This window comes from Lissotriton vulgaris, chromosome 5 (assembly GCF_964263255.1).
Source record: "Lissotriton vulgaris chromosome 5, aLisVul1.2, whole genome shotgun sequence".
Taxonomy (NCBI): Eukaryota; Metazoa; Chordata; class Amphibia; order Caudata; family Salamandridae; genus Lissotriton; species Lissotriton vulgaris.
Genome location: NC_141693.1, coordinates 1,403,257,678 through 1,403,270,748, shown reverse-complemented (window position 1 = coordinate 1,403,270,748; position 13,071 = coordinate 1,403,257,678).

Here is a 13,071-nt window from a genome sequence, read left to right as displayed (position 1 = left end):
TAAAAGACATGTACAATTTAAAACAGTAAATATACTTCATTTCATTTTTAGAGAATACAAATACAAAAGGCCCATCGAGATATATCCCAAGTTACAAAATTAATTTGTACCTTAATAAATAATTTGTTAAAAAACACTACATTTAAAAAAAAAACGATTTTGTCCATAAAATCATCAATTAATAATCAGGTTAATAATCAGGTATTTACATCCTATTTTTTATTCCATGAGCACAATTTATCCACATGCCATGTAAAAATTTTGAAACGGCAATTTTGGTAGGCTCTTTCTCATCTCTTTTTAAAATCCGTATAGCTTCCGTACCAGAAGAAACCCCCAATGACTGGAAAATCGGCTTTAGCCATTTAATCCTTGCATTCCGATATACTGGACAAACAAAAAGAACATGACCAATGGATTCCTTTTGGATTACACATAACGGGCAATTCATACATAGGCCTACACCCCATTTGCCCGTAAAATCATTATTAGGAAGAGTACCTATCCTAAATTGGTGGAACTATTTTCTATCACTCGGGACTGTTATAAGGTCCCAGTATTTCTCATAGGCAGGGACATGTTTAGTCTCTAGGTACACCCTGGACAAGGAAGTGCTGGTCAGGGTTGAGAACCGTTTTATCGTGACCATATTCCAATATAGCTCTTTCAACTCTTTACGAGATGGAAAACTTGCATTCATTGGGTTTTGCCACAACTAGCTCAACCCAAGGTCACTAAAAGTTTTCTTAACCTGCCTAAACCACAGAATTTTTCCTGCACCTGCAGTGTCCCTAACCTCCAACATAGAATGGGCATATTCCGTAAGCTCTGGAGCAGGTCTAAAACGAGCTACATCCTCCAAATATTGACTACCCAGCTCATAATATAGTGGTAGTAAGGGGGTGGAATGAGGTAAACCTGTGATAGACCGCATACATTTATTTTGCAAGGTGCCTAGTGCGGATAAGTTGCTATGGGCCCACAGTTCTGCCTGTACAATACAGAGGCCGTAATTTTTGCATCATATATTTTCAGTACCGGGGCAATTGGCTTGGTATGGGATTGACGATACTCTCTTAGCAAGGCACCAGACAATTAGGCATGTCTAAGCATCAACATATCCAGGTGTGAATTCCACTTAAGTTTTGATGTAAGCATTATGCCCAGATACGTAAAAATGTGTGTCTGCTCCAAAGCAACGCTATTCATAGTGACTGACCCTTTTGCTTCTTTATGTTTATGAAGAACCATAAACTTGATCTTGTCAACATTTATGCTAAGGCCATAATCCCTACAAAATAGTTCAAACCTTATAATGGCCTTTTGAAGCCTTTGCTGTGTCTTTGACAATAACAACGTATTGTCGGCGAACATTAGTAAAGGTATTTTACTACCATGTAGGGACGGTGCATCAGTGGGGTGGTTTTCATAATATTTGGTCATATTATTTATATACAACGAAAATAAAGTATGTTCAACATGAAATCTGTCAGTCACCTGGCCATGCTGTCCCCAGCACACCTGGAAAAAGATCCCTTCATGACGCTTTATCACAAAAGACAATAGTTCCCTAGGCAAGCCCTGTAATGCTAGAGTATCCCATAACCTAGCTCTAGGAACCAAGTTGAAAGCCGACTTTAAGTCAACAAAGGCGGCGTATACTCTACCACCATTGAGGATAACAACTTGCCAGTAAATTAAAACAAATCTAAAAAACTTGATCAATTGTGCTCTGATTAGAACGGAATCCTACATGTAATGGGGATAAAATATTGCAAAAAATTACATTTTAAGAGGGTCAGAGGGAATATATTTAACGACCTTTCATCTCACTTCCCTACATCATAATCTCATCATACTAAACAGAAATGACTGGTCCTTTGTGTGTGTTGCTGTACTGGTAACTAAGAAAACAACAGCACTCATGCAAAAAGTGAATGAGTTACAACTGGCTGAGATATTCACATCAGCCCACCCTTCTGGCGGAATCTCATCATGTGGGATTTGTTAATCCATCCGAATAGCCGCCCAAACCATCAGATGACGGTGCGGATATGGATGTGAAACAGAAACTCTAGCCAGAATGTCACTCAAAGGGTGATGCTAAAGGTGTGCAGTGCTCTAGTGAAGTGAATTTGTGAATTTTGCGAATTCACAATCCGCAAAATCCACGAATTTGCAGATTCGCAGATTTTGCAGATTGTGTGGGGAATGGCCGGGCGGGAAAACGGTGCACATCGCTAGTGTGAGGGACAGGGCCAAACGGGCGAGGCTTATATGCGAGTTCACATGCCTCTCAGGCACGGATCAGAGAAGCTCGTGGTCACAGGAACTGCACAGGGATTGAGCTCGTGAAAGTCAATAATGCAAAGGCCTCCATCAAGCATCATAGCTATTTTTCGACAATAGTTATGGGGAGAACGCACACCTGCCCAGCCTCGTCAAAACTCACATTTTTGGGGGGGCTGATTAACTTTGCCATCACACCAAAGAGCGCCGGGGTCCCTCGAGTGAGCTGTCCATCAAGTGGGTAAAGGGCGCGAAGACGGTGCAAACACCACTAGTGTGTGGGGAGGGGCCAAACGGATGGGGCTTATATGCGAGTTCACATGCCTCTTGTGTGTATAAAAGGACAGGCACGGATCAGAGAAGCTCGTGGTCACCTGAACTGCACAGGGATTGAGCTCGTGAAAGTCAATTATGCAAAGGCCTCCATCAAACATCATAGCTAATTTTCGACGATAGATATGGGGAAAGCGCACACCTACCCAGCCTCGACAAAACACACATTTTTGGGGGGGCTGATTAGCTTTGCCATCATATCAAAGAGCGCTGGGGTCCCTCGAGTGAACTGTCCATCAAGTGGGTAAAGGGCGCGAAGACGGTGCACACACCACTAGTGTGTGGGGAGGGGCCAAACGGACGGGGCTTATATTGTGTGTATAAAAGGACAGGTATGGATCAGAGAAGCTCATGGTCACAGGAACTGCACAGGGATTGAGCTAGTGAAAGTCAATTATGCAAAGGCCTCCATCAAGCATCATAGCTAATTTTCGACGATAGATATGGGGAGAACCCACACCTACCCAGCCTCGACAAAACACACATCATCCTAACTAACTATTTTAGGATGGTGCCGGCAAGCTGCCAGTGCCATCCTAAAATAGTTACTAAATTAGCTTCCTAAGGAAGCACTAATAGATAAAATAAAGCAGGTGCTCGAGCACCTGCTTTATTTTATCTATTAGTGCTTCCTGTTGAAGCTAACTTAGTAACTATTTTAGGATGGCGCTGGCAGCTGGCCGGCGCCATCCTAAAATAGTTAAAAGTACAACAGGCTTGAACTTTTCCCCCCGAAATCCGCCGCTCGCGGATCTCGCGGATTTTCAGTAAATTCGCGGGAGTTCGCGGATTTACCGAAAATCCGCGAAATCCGCGAGCGGAACGGATTTTCCACTCATGATTAGGGCCAACACCAACCTAGCCGTAATCTTTTGCAAACAATCGATCAGGCTGATTGGCCTGTAATTCCCTGGGTCCGATCGATCCCCTTTTTTTAAAATGGGTAAGATCTCAGCGCCTTTCCAGGACTCAGGTATTGGGCAACCTTTCGCAATTGCATTTACAAGATGCTCAATATATGGTAAGAGCATCTTCAACTTTCTGTTTAGTAAAACACAGTGCAGGAGGATTAACTAGTGCAACACAAAGTTCCTGTGAGAGGTTACATTCTACTGGATCACCAGCAAATTGTTTGTGAAAGTGGGATACCCATGATTCGGGTGTAACATGGTTTGTCGGTGGTTGGCTAGTACCACCCTTTCCCCACTTCAACAGATAACAAAAGCTAACCATATTCCTTTCGGTGCTGGCACCATACAACTCCTGCCAATAATCCTCATCCCATTTTTTTTTGCTTTGCGTTGGACTAACTTGTATTCCACTCTTGCCCGACAGATCCTCTCCCTATTCTTGGATATAATTGCTGAGGCTATAGCTTTATAGGTCATCTTGCATGAATTATCTTACCATGAGTCTTTTGGAATCTTTGTGGGATCTTTCTTCTTTAAAATTTTTGCAGTAAAATACCCTTTCAGGTTATTAAAAAGGTCATTATATACTGTTGTAACTTTGGTCTCATAACCTGTATATAACTGGATACTACGAAGGTCTAATAAGGCATTAGACACCAGGGTATTAATGGCCTCTAACTGGTCCTCCTTTAATATTAGTTTCGACCATTTAACTCTTCTACTGTCATTGCTTAGATGAATGTCTACTCCAGGAGAATGGGCAACATCTGTATCTGTGCCCATACAAGTTAATTCCATTGCCAAAGGGTTATGATCACTCTCTACTCTATCTTTAATGGTCATATCTATTGTTTGTGGCCAAAATTCCTTATTAACTCAAATGTAGTCAATATGACTACTACTATTATGGGTTGCTGATCCCTTCTTATCGGACCGAGTCCTCCCATTGGCTGCTCTTAGACCATGCTCCAGGCATAAGATTTTTAACTGAATGGCTGCATCTGTCCACTTCTTAATCGGGCCAAGGATATTTTGGGAATTTCCCATAACATATCTTCTTCATGGCCCAAATCATAATCGTTAGTGTCCCGGGGTTCAAAGGTACAATTAAAATCACCAGCCACTACTATATCATTTGAACCTTTGTACTTATTAAGAAATATAAGAATCAAGAAGGTCAGTGGTACTAGATGCTTTACCACCGGGCAGACCTCTTGCATAAACATTAAATATTAGGAGATCATTTACACCCACTTGGGTTACCTTAATTCCCAAAAGATCATTTTCTTCCGTTTCCAACTCCCGGACTGTATATTTATCAGACTGCCTTACCCAGATAATGAGCCCCCCCATGGGTCTTCCCCTTCGAGCAATTATAGCTGGTTTATAAAAATTAATAAACCCTGTCTTAAATACAGGGTCAACTAGCCATGTTTCTTGTAGGACCACAATGTCATTATCGTCAATGAAGAGCTGCCAGTCTAATGACTGTAGTTTATTTTTTATAGCAGCTATGTTCCACGAGATAATGCCACGTTTACGTGTCTCCTATCGTGGAACTCCACTATCCATTACTACGGGGGAACTATCCTCAACCTCAAGGTTGGCTCTGTCCATTGGCATACTCACAACATTTTGGCATATTACTTAGGGGCTTTCCTCCAGCTCTGGCATAATACTGATAGATTGATATCAAACCTGAGTAATAACGATGTCCCTTAGGGGCGGTATGGTTTGACAACTACTTTTACTGCATCCGATTTCACTGGGGACCGTAATCACTGGAGTTTGGTGATTATATTCTAGGAATGGGTCTCGTAGTCAGTCATTGTCTGCCAAGGAACTCAGGGCATCAAATCTATTATAGGTTGGGATAGCACAATTTACCAATCCCAGTGCGGTGCCCTGGTATCTGTCAGGACCACCTCGAGGGGGTGGACTGACACGGTAAAAGTACCCTAAAGGGAGTATATGTATAACATCTTCCCTTATCACAGAGGATGAGGCCCTTTCCAAGATGCACCTGACTAGTTTTGAAGATCTAAAGCTGATGACTATACAGTCCACCTCCATACCCTTCACTGATTTGCCCACCCAAGCAACTCTTCGTATCATCAGAAAATCCTCAAAGAGATGTTTCCCAAGCCCTGTTTTAGTTCCCAGATAATGAAGGGCCTTATTTTTCAATGAGGACCAATGCTCTTCCTCTCGTGGTCTGAGTGATGGGGTATTAGCTAGGACAATAGTGAATGGTGTTGCCTCGGGGGGGAGATCTAAAAACCCACTCCTCTCCCCTTTGCCCTCCACCCTGGGCCTCGGGTCAAGACCAGATGATTTATTTTTACAGGGGTTTATGTCATTTCGGGCTACTAACAATGGGTCAGATTGGTTTATAACACATGAAGGATGAGGTTTGGGGTTTATAGGGGCTTCACTAGACTGTACTGGAATTTGGGGGAAAACAGGGTTTCCTGTCTGTTTTAGTCCAGGAACTTCAATAGGGTCGGACATTTTTATGTTACCAGATGATTTAAGTAGATATTCTTCAATTTTTACCAGCCTCTGGTCTATTCGGTCTAGTCTACCAACAAGTGGGTCCAAATGTTCTATAAGTAGAGCCTTAAGCTGCCTGCAATAAGTTTCATGAATGTCACCCATGACCAGGGGCTGCTGCACATCCTGTATTTGACCCATTGTTGTTGCATCATCCTGTCTATGTACTACTGCAGTGGTAACAACTTCTGACCCTCTCCTAACCAGACTAGTGCTCCTAATTTTTGCTAGCTTTGCTACCTGTGCACTAGTTCTCGGAGCATTACATGCTTTCCTTTTCCTGGTCTGGGCGGCTATGCCAGAAGACAGGTCAGCATTTTTTTGTTGTCTGGTTTTAGGTTTTCTAGCAGAAGCTATGGGGTTGCTGTTAGACCTAAGAACTGGAGCCACTGGTGGGGACGCTGTTTGATAGCCTCTAGCTGATAGTGTTGGTGATCGTGAGCATATAGAAAGACCAGGAGAAGCTTCTTCAATAGACCCTTGACCAACGGTAGGCTAGGAAACTCTAAAGAGAGCCTCTTTTCAGTAAACTCAATTTCCTTCATAAGTAAACTTTCAGCACGGATAAAGTAGGCATCCAGGGTCCCAATCACTCCTACCCCTCGCTTACGAATACTATTGTTCATTTCTAGGGCAAGATGTCCTTAGGCAATACACATAAAATAATTAAGTCCAAAGTCTTACTTTAGTGTCCAGTAATGATGTTAGGGAAATGGCCCAGCCCAGCCTCTTCCTGTCGCTGACGGGCGTGGACGGGCCCGCCCTTGGCCTGGGCTTTGCCCGGGGACGCCCGCGTGCGTCCCGCAGGTGTAATAAAATAACAACCAACCAGACTTCTGCGCTCGACAAGTAAACTATTCCTAGCAGTACCTAAAGTGCATGCAGAAAGGAACGGAGGCAGAGCCTTCTCCAAAATAGGCCCTGAAACCTGGAACACCCTACCTCTATATCTCCGAATGAAACAAGATCACAAGAGGTTTTTGCAAAACTCTTAAAACCTGGCTTTTCCAGTTCTGATGAGAGACCTCCCATGGGTATCTGACTATCTGCTGGCGCTCCGAGACCTACGGGTGATACTTGCACCTAACAAATGCCAACTACATACATACAATACATTGATTAATGCTCACTTCGCATGACTGTCTCCTTGAGTTTGCAGTTGTTTAAAGTCTTTTTCCAACATAACAGTATAATGCCTTTGGCTAAAGCTTATGACACAGGTTCAAGGCCTCTAACAAACATTACAGCTCTCGCCAGTGGGCTATAATATGTAGTTATACTACTTGTTTTGGTAAGGGGTGGACAAGCAGAAACTTAGGGGTGACCTTATGGCCTGGGACTTTCATTGCTACTTGATGCTGCTTAAAATCTGTTGCTTAAATATGATCTCTGTAGAAATCAACCATTCCCTTGAATCCTCTGTGTAAAAAGTGGGGCTCTTAGTAATATTCCTCTGACATATGGAGAACTCTCTCCTTGACATTAATTCAGCTAATACTGTCTCAGGTTATCATTTTTTGGTTAATATTGCATTCTCTAATATTAGACATTTCTCGGTTTAATTCCTTAAAAATCAACTTTTTCATGTTTGCATCTGTATTTCTTTTTCATATTTAATGAAACATATAAGGCTTATAGACAAAAAAGAATTCAGAAGCTTATGGCACAACATATCTTCAGCAGTCTTCTTTGGATAAACCTATGCCTCAGCTATCACATGTTAGAACTTTTCTCATACATCTTGGACATTGCCGGATGTGTTAATTAAAAGGTTACCCTCTCTATAGTGACTAGTGTGGCAAGCTCACATAATCAGTCTACAGTTGTACAGCACTACTACATTTCTATGTTTTGTAGAATATTCTGGTGCTACAAACATGTCTTCCTGATTCAATAAAGTTGTAACTGGTACACATTTCCAACCAGAGGCTCTGAGGGTGTGTCAAGGAGCACCAACATATGTTTATAGTGCTCTCTGTATAATCTGCTAACGTTTCTAACCAAAGTTGGAATTAAGGTTACATTTTTGATGTTTACTGTGGTCCAGAATCAACCTGAATCACATCTTTTCCTACAATAGCCTCCCAGGAATATCCATCAGGTTCTTTGAAATATTTTCATAGCCTGGGTCTATAGTGCCTCAATTAAATTGTCTTTCAGGTGAGTTGTGAAGCAGGGGAGTTAACAGTGTCTGTATGTCTGCTATATAATCTTGAGGAGCGTCTGGAACTCTTTTGTCTGTGTTCATTATTTACATAAGCAAACCACAAGAGTTTAGTTACAATAAACCCCTCACAGTGCATTGACATTCTTGTTTGCATTTTCCTTAACTAGTCTGGCATTAACTTTGCATGTGTGGTGTATGGATATATTTTATCTTCTGGTTGAATTGTGTTTCCTGGTCCATGTGTGTAGTAGCAGTGCTTTTCCTTCTACCAAGTCAGCTGTGAAGATTAGACAGTTATCTATTCTCAGCATTTATGTTCAGCTAGAAATTGAATTAAAAAGACTAGTTGTGTACTTAAATTACTCACTAAATATGCCCAGCCAGGCTGCTGCTTCAGCTTTATTTTCACTCAAGGTGTTATCAAGGGAAAACACGTTACCACAAAGACACTACAAATCCAATCATAAAAGTTGATCCTTATACTACTCATGGTAGTCATAACATAACAATAACATACAGGTCAGTTACATTTCACTTGTTTGTAGTATCAAGACCTTAATTTATGTAAAAATAATATGTACTAAGGTACACCCATGTCTAACAACATCTTTCTAAGTGCAGCTTACAGAAGCAACCAAAAAGGGGAGAGGAGGTTGCCTTATGGCTAGAGTGGTCGACCTCGAAGTTGGGGAACCAGGTTCGAGTCTCGGCAACAACGCTCAACAACCTGTGGTTCTGGTCAAATCACTTAATCTCCCCGTGCCTAACAAAAATGAATGTGCCCATCTGTAACAAAACTGGTTTTCATGTAAAGTGCTCTGATACCCAATGTCTCGGGTGTAGTTTGCTCTATATAAAACTAAAAAAAAGAAAAAAATTAATATGGATCTAGTGACATAACTAAGAACTTTAATAGCAATTATTTTCCACTGTTTTCTTAATAACATAGTAAATGCTTAGTTGGAGAATCATACTGCTTTTAAATACAATCAGGTCAGGAACCTTGTTGTGTTTCAAAAGAGTCCAGTCAAGAACAACTCTGCCATGGGTGATCCCAAGCCCAGCTTTGGAAAAAGAAGTGTTATGCAGGGGCTAACTACACCACCATGTCAAAAAATCCAAGCTACAGAAACATCAACCAAAAGACCAAAAAACATCCTAACCTTGGTGAGAGAAGAATCTCTATCACAGAGAGTTATGATGCCTTGTAGTGAAAGCTTTGTAGTGAAATTTAGAAAAACATGTAAATGTAAGCTTAACCATCTAAACTGAAACCAGCAAACTCCTCTAGTCAGGGTTCAGAAGGGCTCCTAGCATGGAGTATGCTTTATTAGGGGCCACAGAGCACATAATACATCTTCTGGAATAGGGCAACACTGTGGCCTTGATATTGCCGAACTTGAGTGCAGATTCCCACATAGTGTCTCATCCTATTTTGATGGACAGACTGAGATCAATCGGCCTGAAGGGCACTGCAATTGAATAGCTGATCCCCATTCTGAAAACAAGATCTTTCCACCTAATCTCTGATGAGTCTCAGTCAGAGACCTGCACCCTCCCCTCAGGAGTGCTTCAGAGTTCTGCACTAAATCCCTTGTTATTTAACCTTTACGTGCGTCCATTAGCAGATGTGGTGGAGAGCTGCGACCTCACACTTTTTTCATACTCTGATGACACCAAAATTATTTTTTCACTCTCTTTCCATCAGAAACCCCATGCTGATACAAATAACTATGGTCTAAAGCAGAATGCCGCATGGATGGATGGCAATCTGCTTAAACTGAACGATGACAAAACTGAGGGTGTGATCATGGTAAAAATTCCTCAACTGTGGGGTCCGGAGCACTGGCCGGCCTGCTTTGGCTCTGTCTCTTCCCCTTCTCCAAAAGTGAAATGCCTGGGCTTCTGGTTCGTTAAAACCTGTCTATGCATCCCCAAGGGGCCATAGTTGCATTGTCTTGCTTTGCAGTCATGAAGTGGTTGTAGAAAATTAGTTGGATCACTCCTCACTCAGCTATGAGAGTGTTTATACAGGCTCTTATTCTTTTGAAATTAGACTATGGAAATGTTTTTTACTTGGGCGCTGACAAGGCAGCTATCCGTCGCCTTCAAGTGGTACAAAACTCTGAGGTTAGCTTCTCGCTCGCTCCTAAAGTAGGACTGCGACCTCACCCATCCTCCGAGAGCTACATTGGCTTCTGATTGGAAAAATAATACAATTCAGAGCCCTCTGCTTGATGTTCAAAGCTAAGGCAGGGCTTGGCCCCAAATATATACAACAGCTGGTCTCCTTGTATATTCCTTCCTGAGACTTAAGATCCGCTAACCAGGGACAATACTGTTCACCAAGAATATATCTGGTATGATCGGTCAGCTGACCTTTTGCGTACCTAGGTCCAAAACTGTGGAATACCTTACATCAGTATATGAGGAATTGTACCTTACTAATGCAATTCCGCAAACTCTTAAACACATGGCTCTTTTAATGGTAGTGTCTTCAGTAATGCCACTGTAGTTCTTAGTGCCAGAAAACCTGATGGGTAGCTTTGTAGTGTAGTTCCTATATTCCCAATAGGCTCTGCACATTGGAATAACATATACTATAGTTTAGACATAGGAGGATGGTCGACTAGGTCTCTATTGTATATATTAAACTTAATTGTGAGTGCCAGCTAGCTCAGAGGTCACTAGAAACTTTCTTGAATAAACAAGAAAGGATTAGTTTCTGACAACCACATAAACATGACAACTTTGTGTGCCCAGAAAAATAAATCAATCTCTAGAGTTCCGGAAACAATAGATAACTATTTTACTCAGTCAATCGTGTATGCTTCATTTCACCAGAGGTGCTGAGAAAAAAGAGAGACGGACGTTTTCAAAAAAAGGTATTTATTGAACAGTCTTCTTTCTCAAGCATAAGAAATGTTGTAATACTTGTTATAAAGTACAGGGCATATAATACAAAAAGTATTATAAAATTGTACTGTAAAAGCATGATATGGTTTCTAAGCCATAAGTTGCCTAAAACGTATAAAATACATACAGTAATAAAATAATGACTAAAAGTACTCACCTGGTGCTTCTAAAATACGCCTACCCCGGTGTACCTAACCTGAGTCTACTAAGAGGGAAGAAGTAAGTGAGGTGTAGCTCAAGTTTAGTATTCTTTGCCAAGAATCTATTCCAAGAATTCTCTAAGGGTCTAATCAGCTCCATACCTTGGTTTAGAATGAAGGAGGTCTTGCATCTCTCTCTCAGGACTCGAATTCCCAGCAACCAGCGAGGGTAGCCTGGAAACACTGGAGCTGGATTTCTCGGCAGGAGAAAAGACAGCGTCTCTCAGTGCGTCAGCTGGAGGGTCGGCTTCCTTTGGCACTTGCTGCTGCAGGGTGTCGGGCAAGTAGTTAGTCGATCTGCTCCAAACAACTGTGTGTTTGTTTGGGCAAATCTAGGCATATATATACTTTGATGGTGCCAAGTTTGATGTATGATTGGACGTAATAACATCACTCAAAGACTCAGTTCTTTGAAAAATCCATGATTTCCTAGATAAATTAGTATTCAGGCGAGGGGAAGTCCCTAGCTGCTGAAGGCGGGTTTTTCTAAGAAATCGTTGTTGATTCTTGGAACTTAGTGGAAGTAGCCATGCCGTATTTGGGCTGTATAGGCTCAGCCCAAATATGGTAATGATTTCTATGCCTATATAAGGATCAGGTAATTTATACCTATATAAGGGCATAAATCGGGAAAATTACACTAGGGTCCTAGATTAATTTACAACACCCACTCCACAATTTTAAGTTCAATAAAACTAAACATATAAGTACTGAAGCATTTCAAGAGCTAGTGTTTACAATCCCACCAAAACACAAAATACTAATTGCATTTGAAAAGGCTTGTGTACATGAAACTAGTATAAAAGAGTATGGAAAAACAAGTCTCAGCTGATATGAAGCATATTATGAGAGCATACATTCTAGCAGAATACACAAGTTACATTCATGAAATATCTCTTGAGGTCATAGAAAAGAAACCAAGACTATCCCATAATATAATATTTAAACCGTTTTGTGATGATGATTAGGCCAAATATTGTCACTAGGAAGTTTTTCAAAAGAGATCTTGTTCTCTAAGAATAGTTCTACTTTAAGCAAATCACTCTGTGCCAAAAAGTTCTATTTTGAAAAAGTTCAAATTGTTAGCTAGTTTGTTTTGAAAAAATGAAGGCCGAATCTCAGAGTTCATGGAACGCTGTGTTCATGAATCATAAAGTTATTGTCGGTGTCAGGAGAAAACATCAGATTGTCGAGGCTGGCAAAGAAACTGCCCACCATAGTAGGCAAAAGTGGGGCCACTTCAGTTAGCAGGTCAAATGTGCATAGATGAGGATCATCGCTGTTGGCGTTTGAGGCATTAGCAATGTCTGCAGTAGGTGGTACCTGTGTGCCTGTAGTGTCACGTATCGCACCGTCAGTTAGACTTGCCGGTGAGACCTCAATGAATGCTGTCATCAGAATTGGCAGCCGTTGGGGGCAACACGATGCATGAGTCGTTACCGAACCTAGCAAAGCGTCAACATCCAATGGCAGGACTGATGGAAGTGTAAGACAAATGTCCAACACGCATTCTTCTCTGCAAAGCAGGCATAGTAGAACAGGTAAGATGCAATCTTGCTAGATTGGTCTGAATGATAGAAACCAAGTTGTGTTCAGATCTCTTAAACGAGCAAAGCCAAGTATCTGTGCAATTCTCTCACAATACCTCATGGCAAGGAGGCATTGTTCCATGGTAATATGGGCATCGCTGGTGACCGGACTT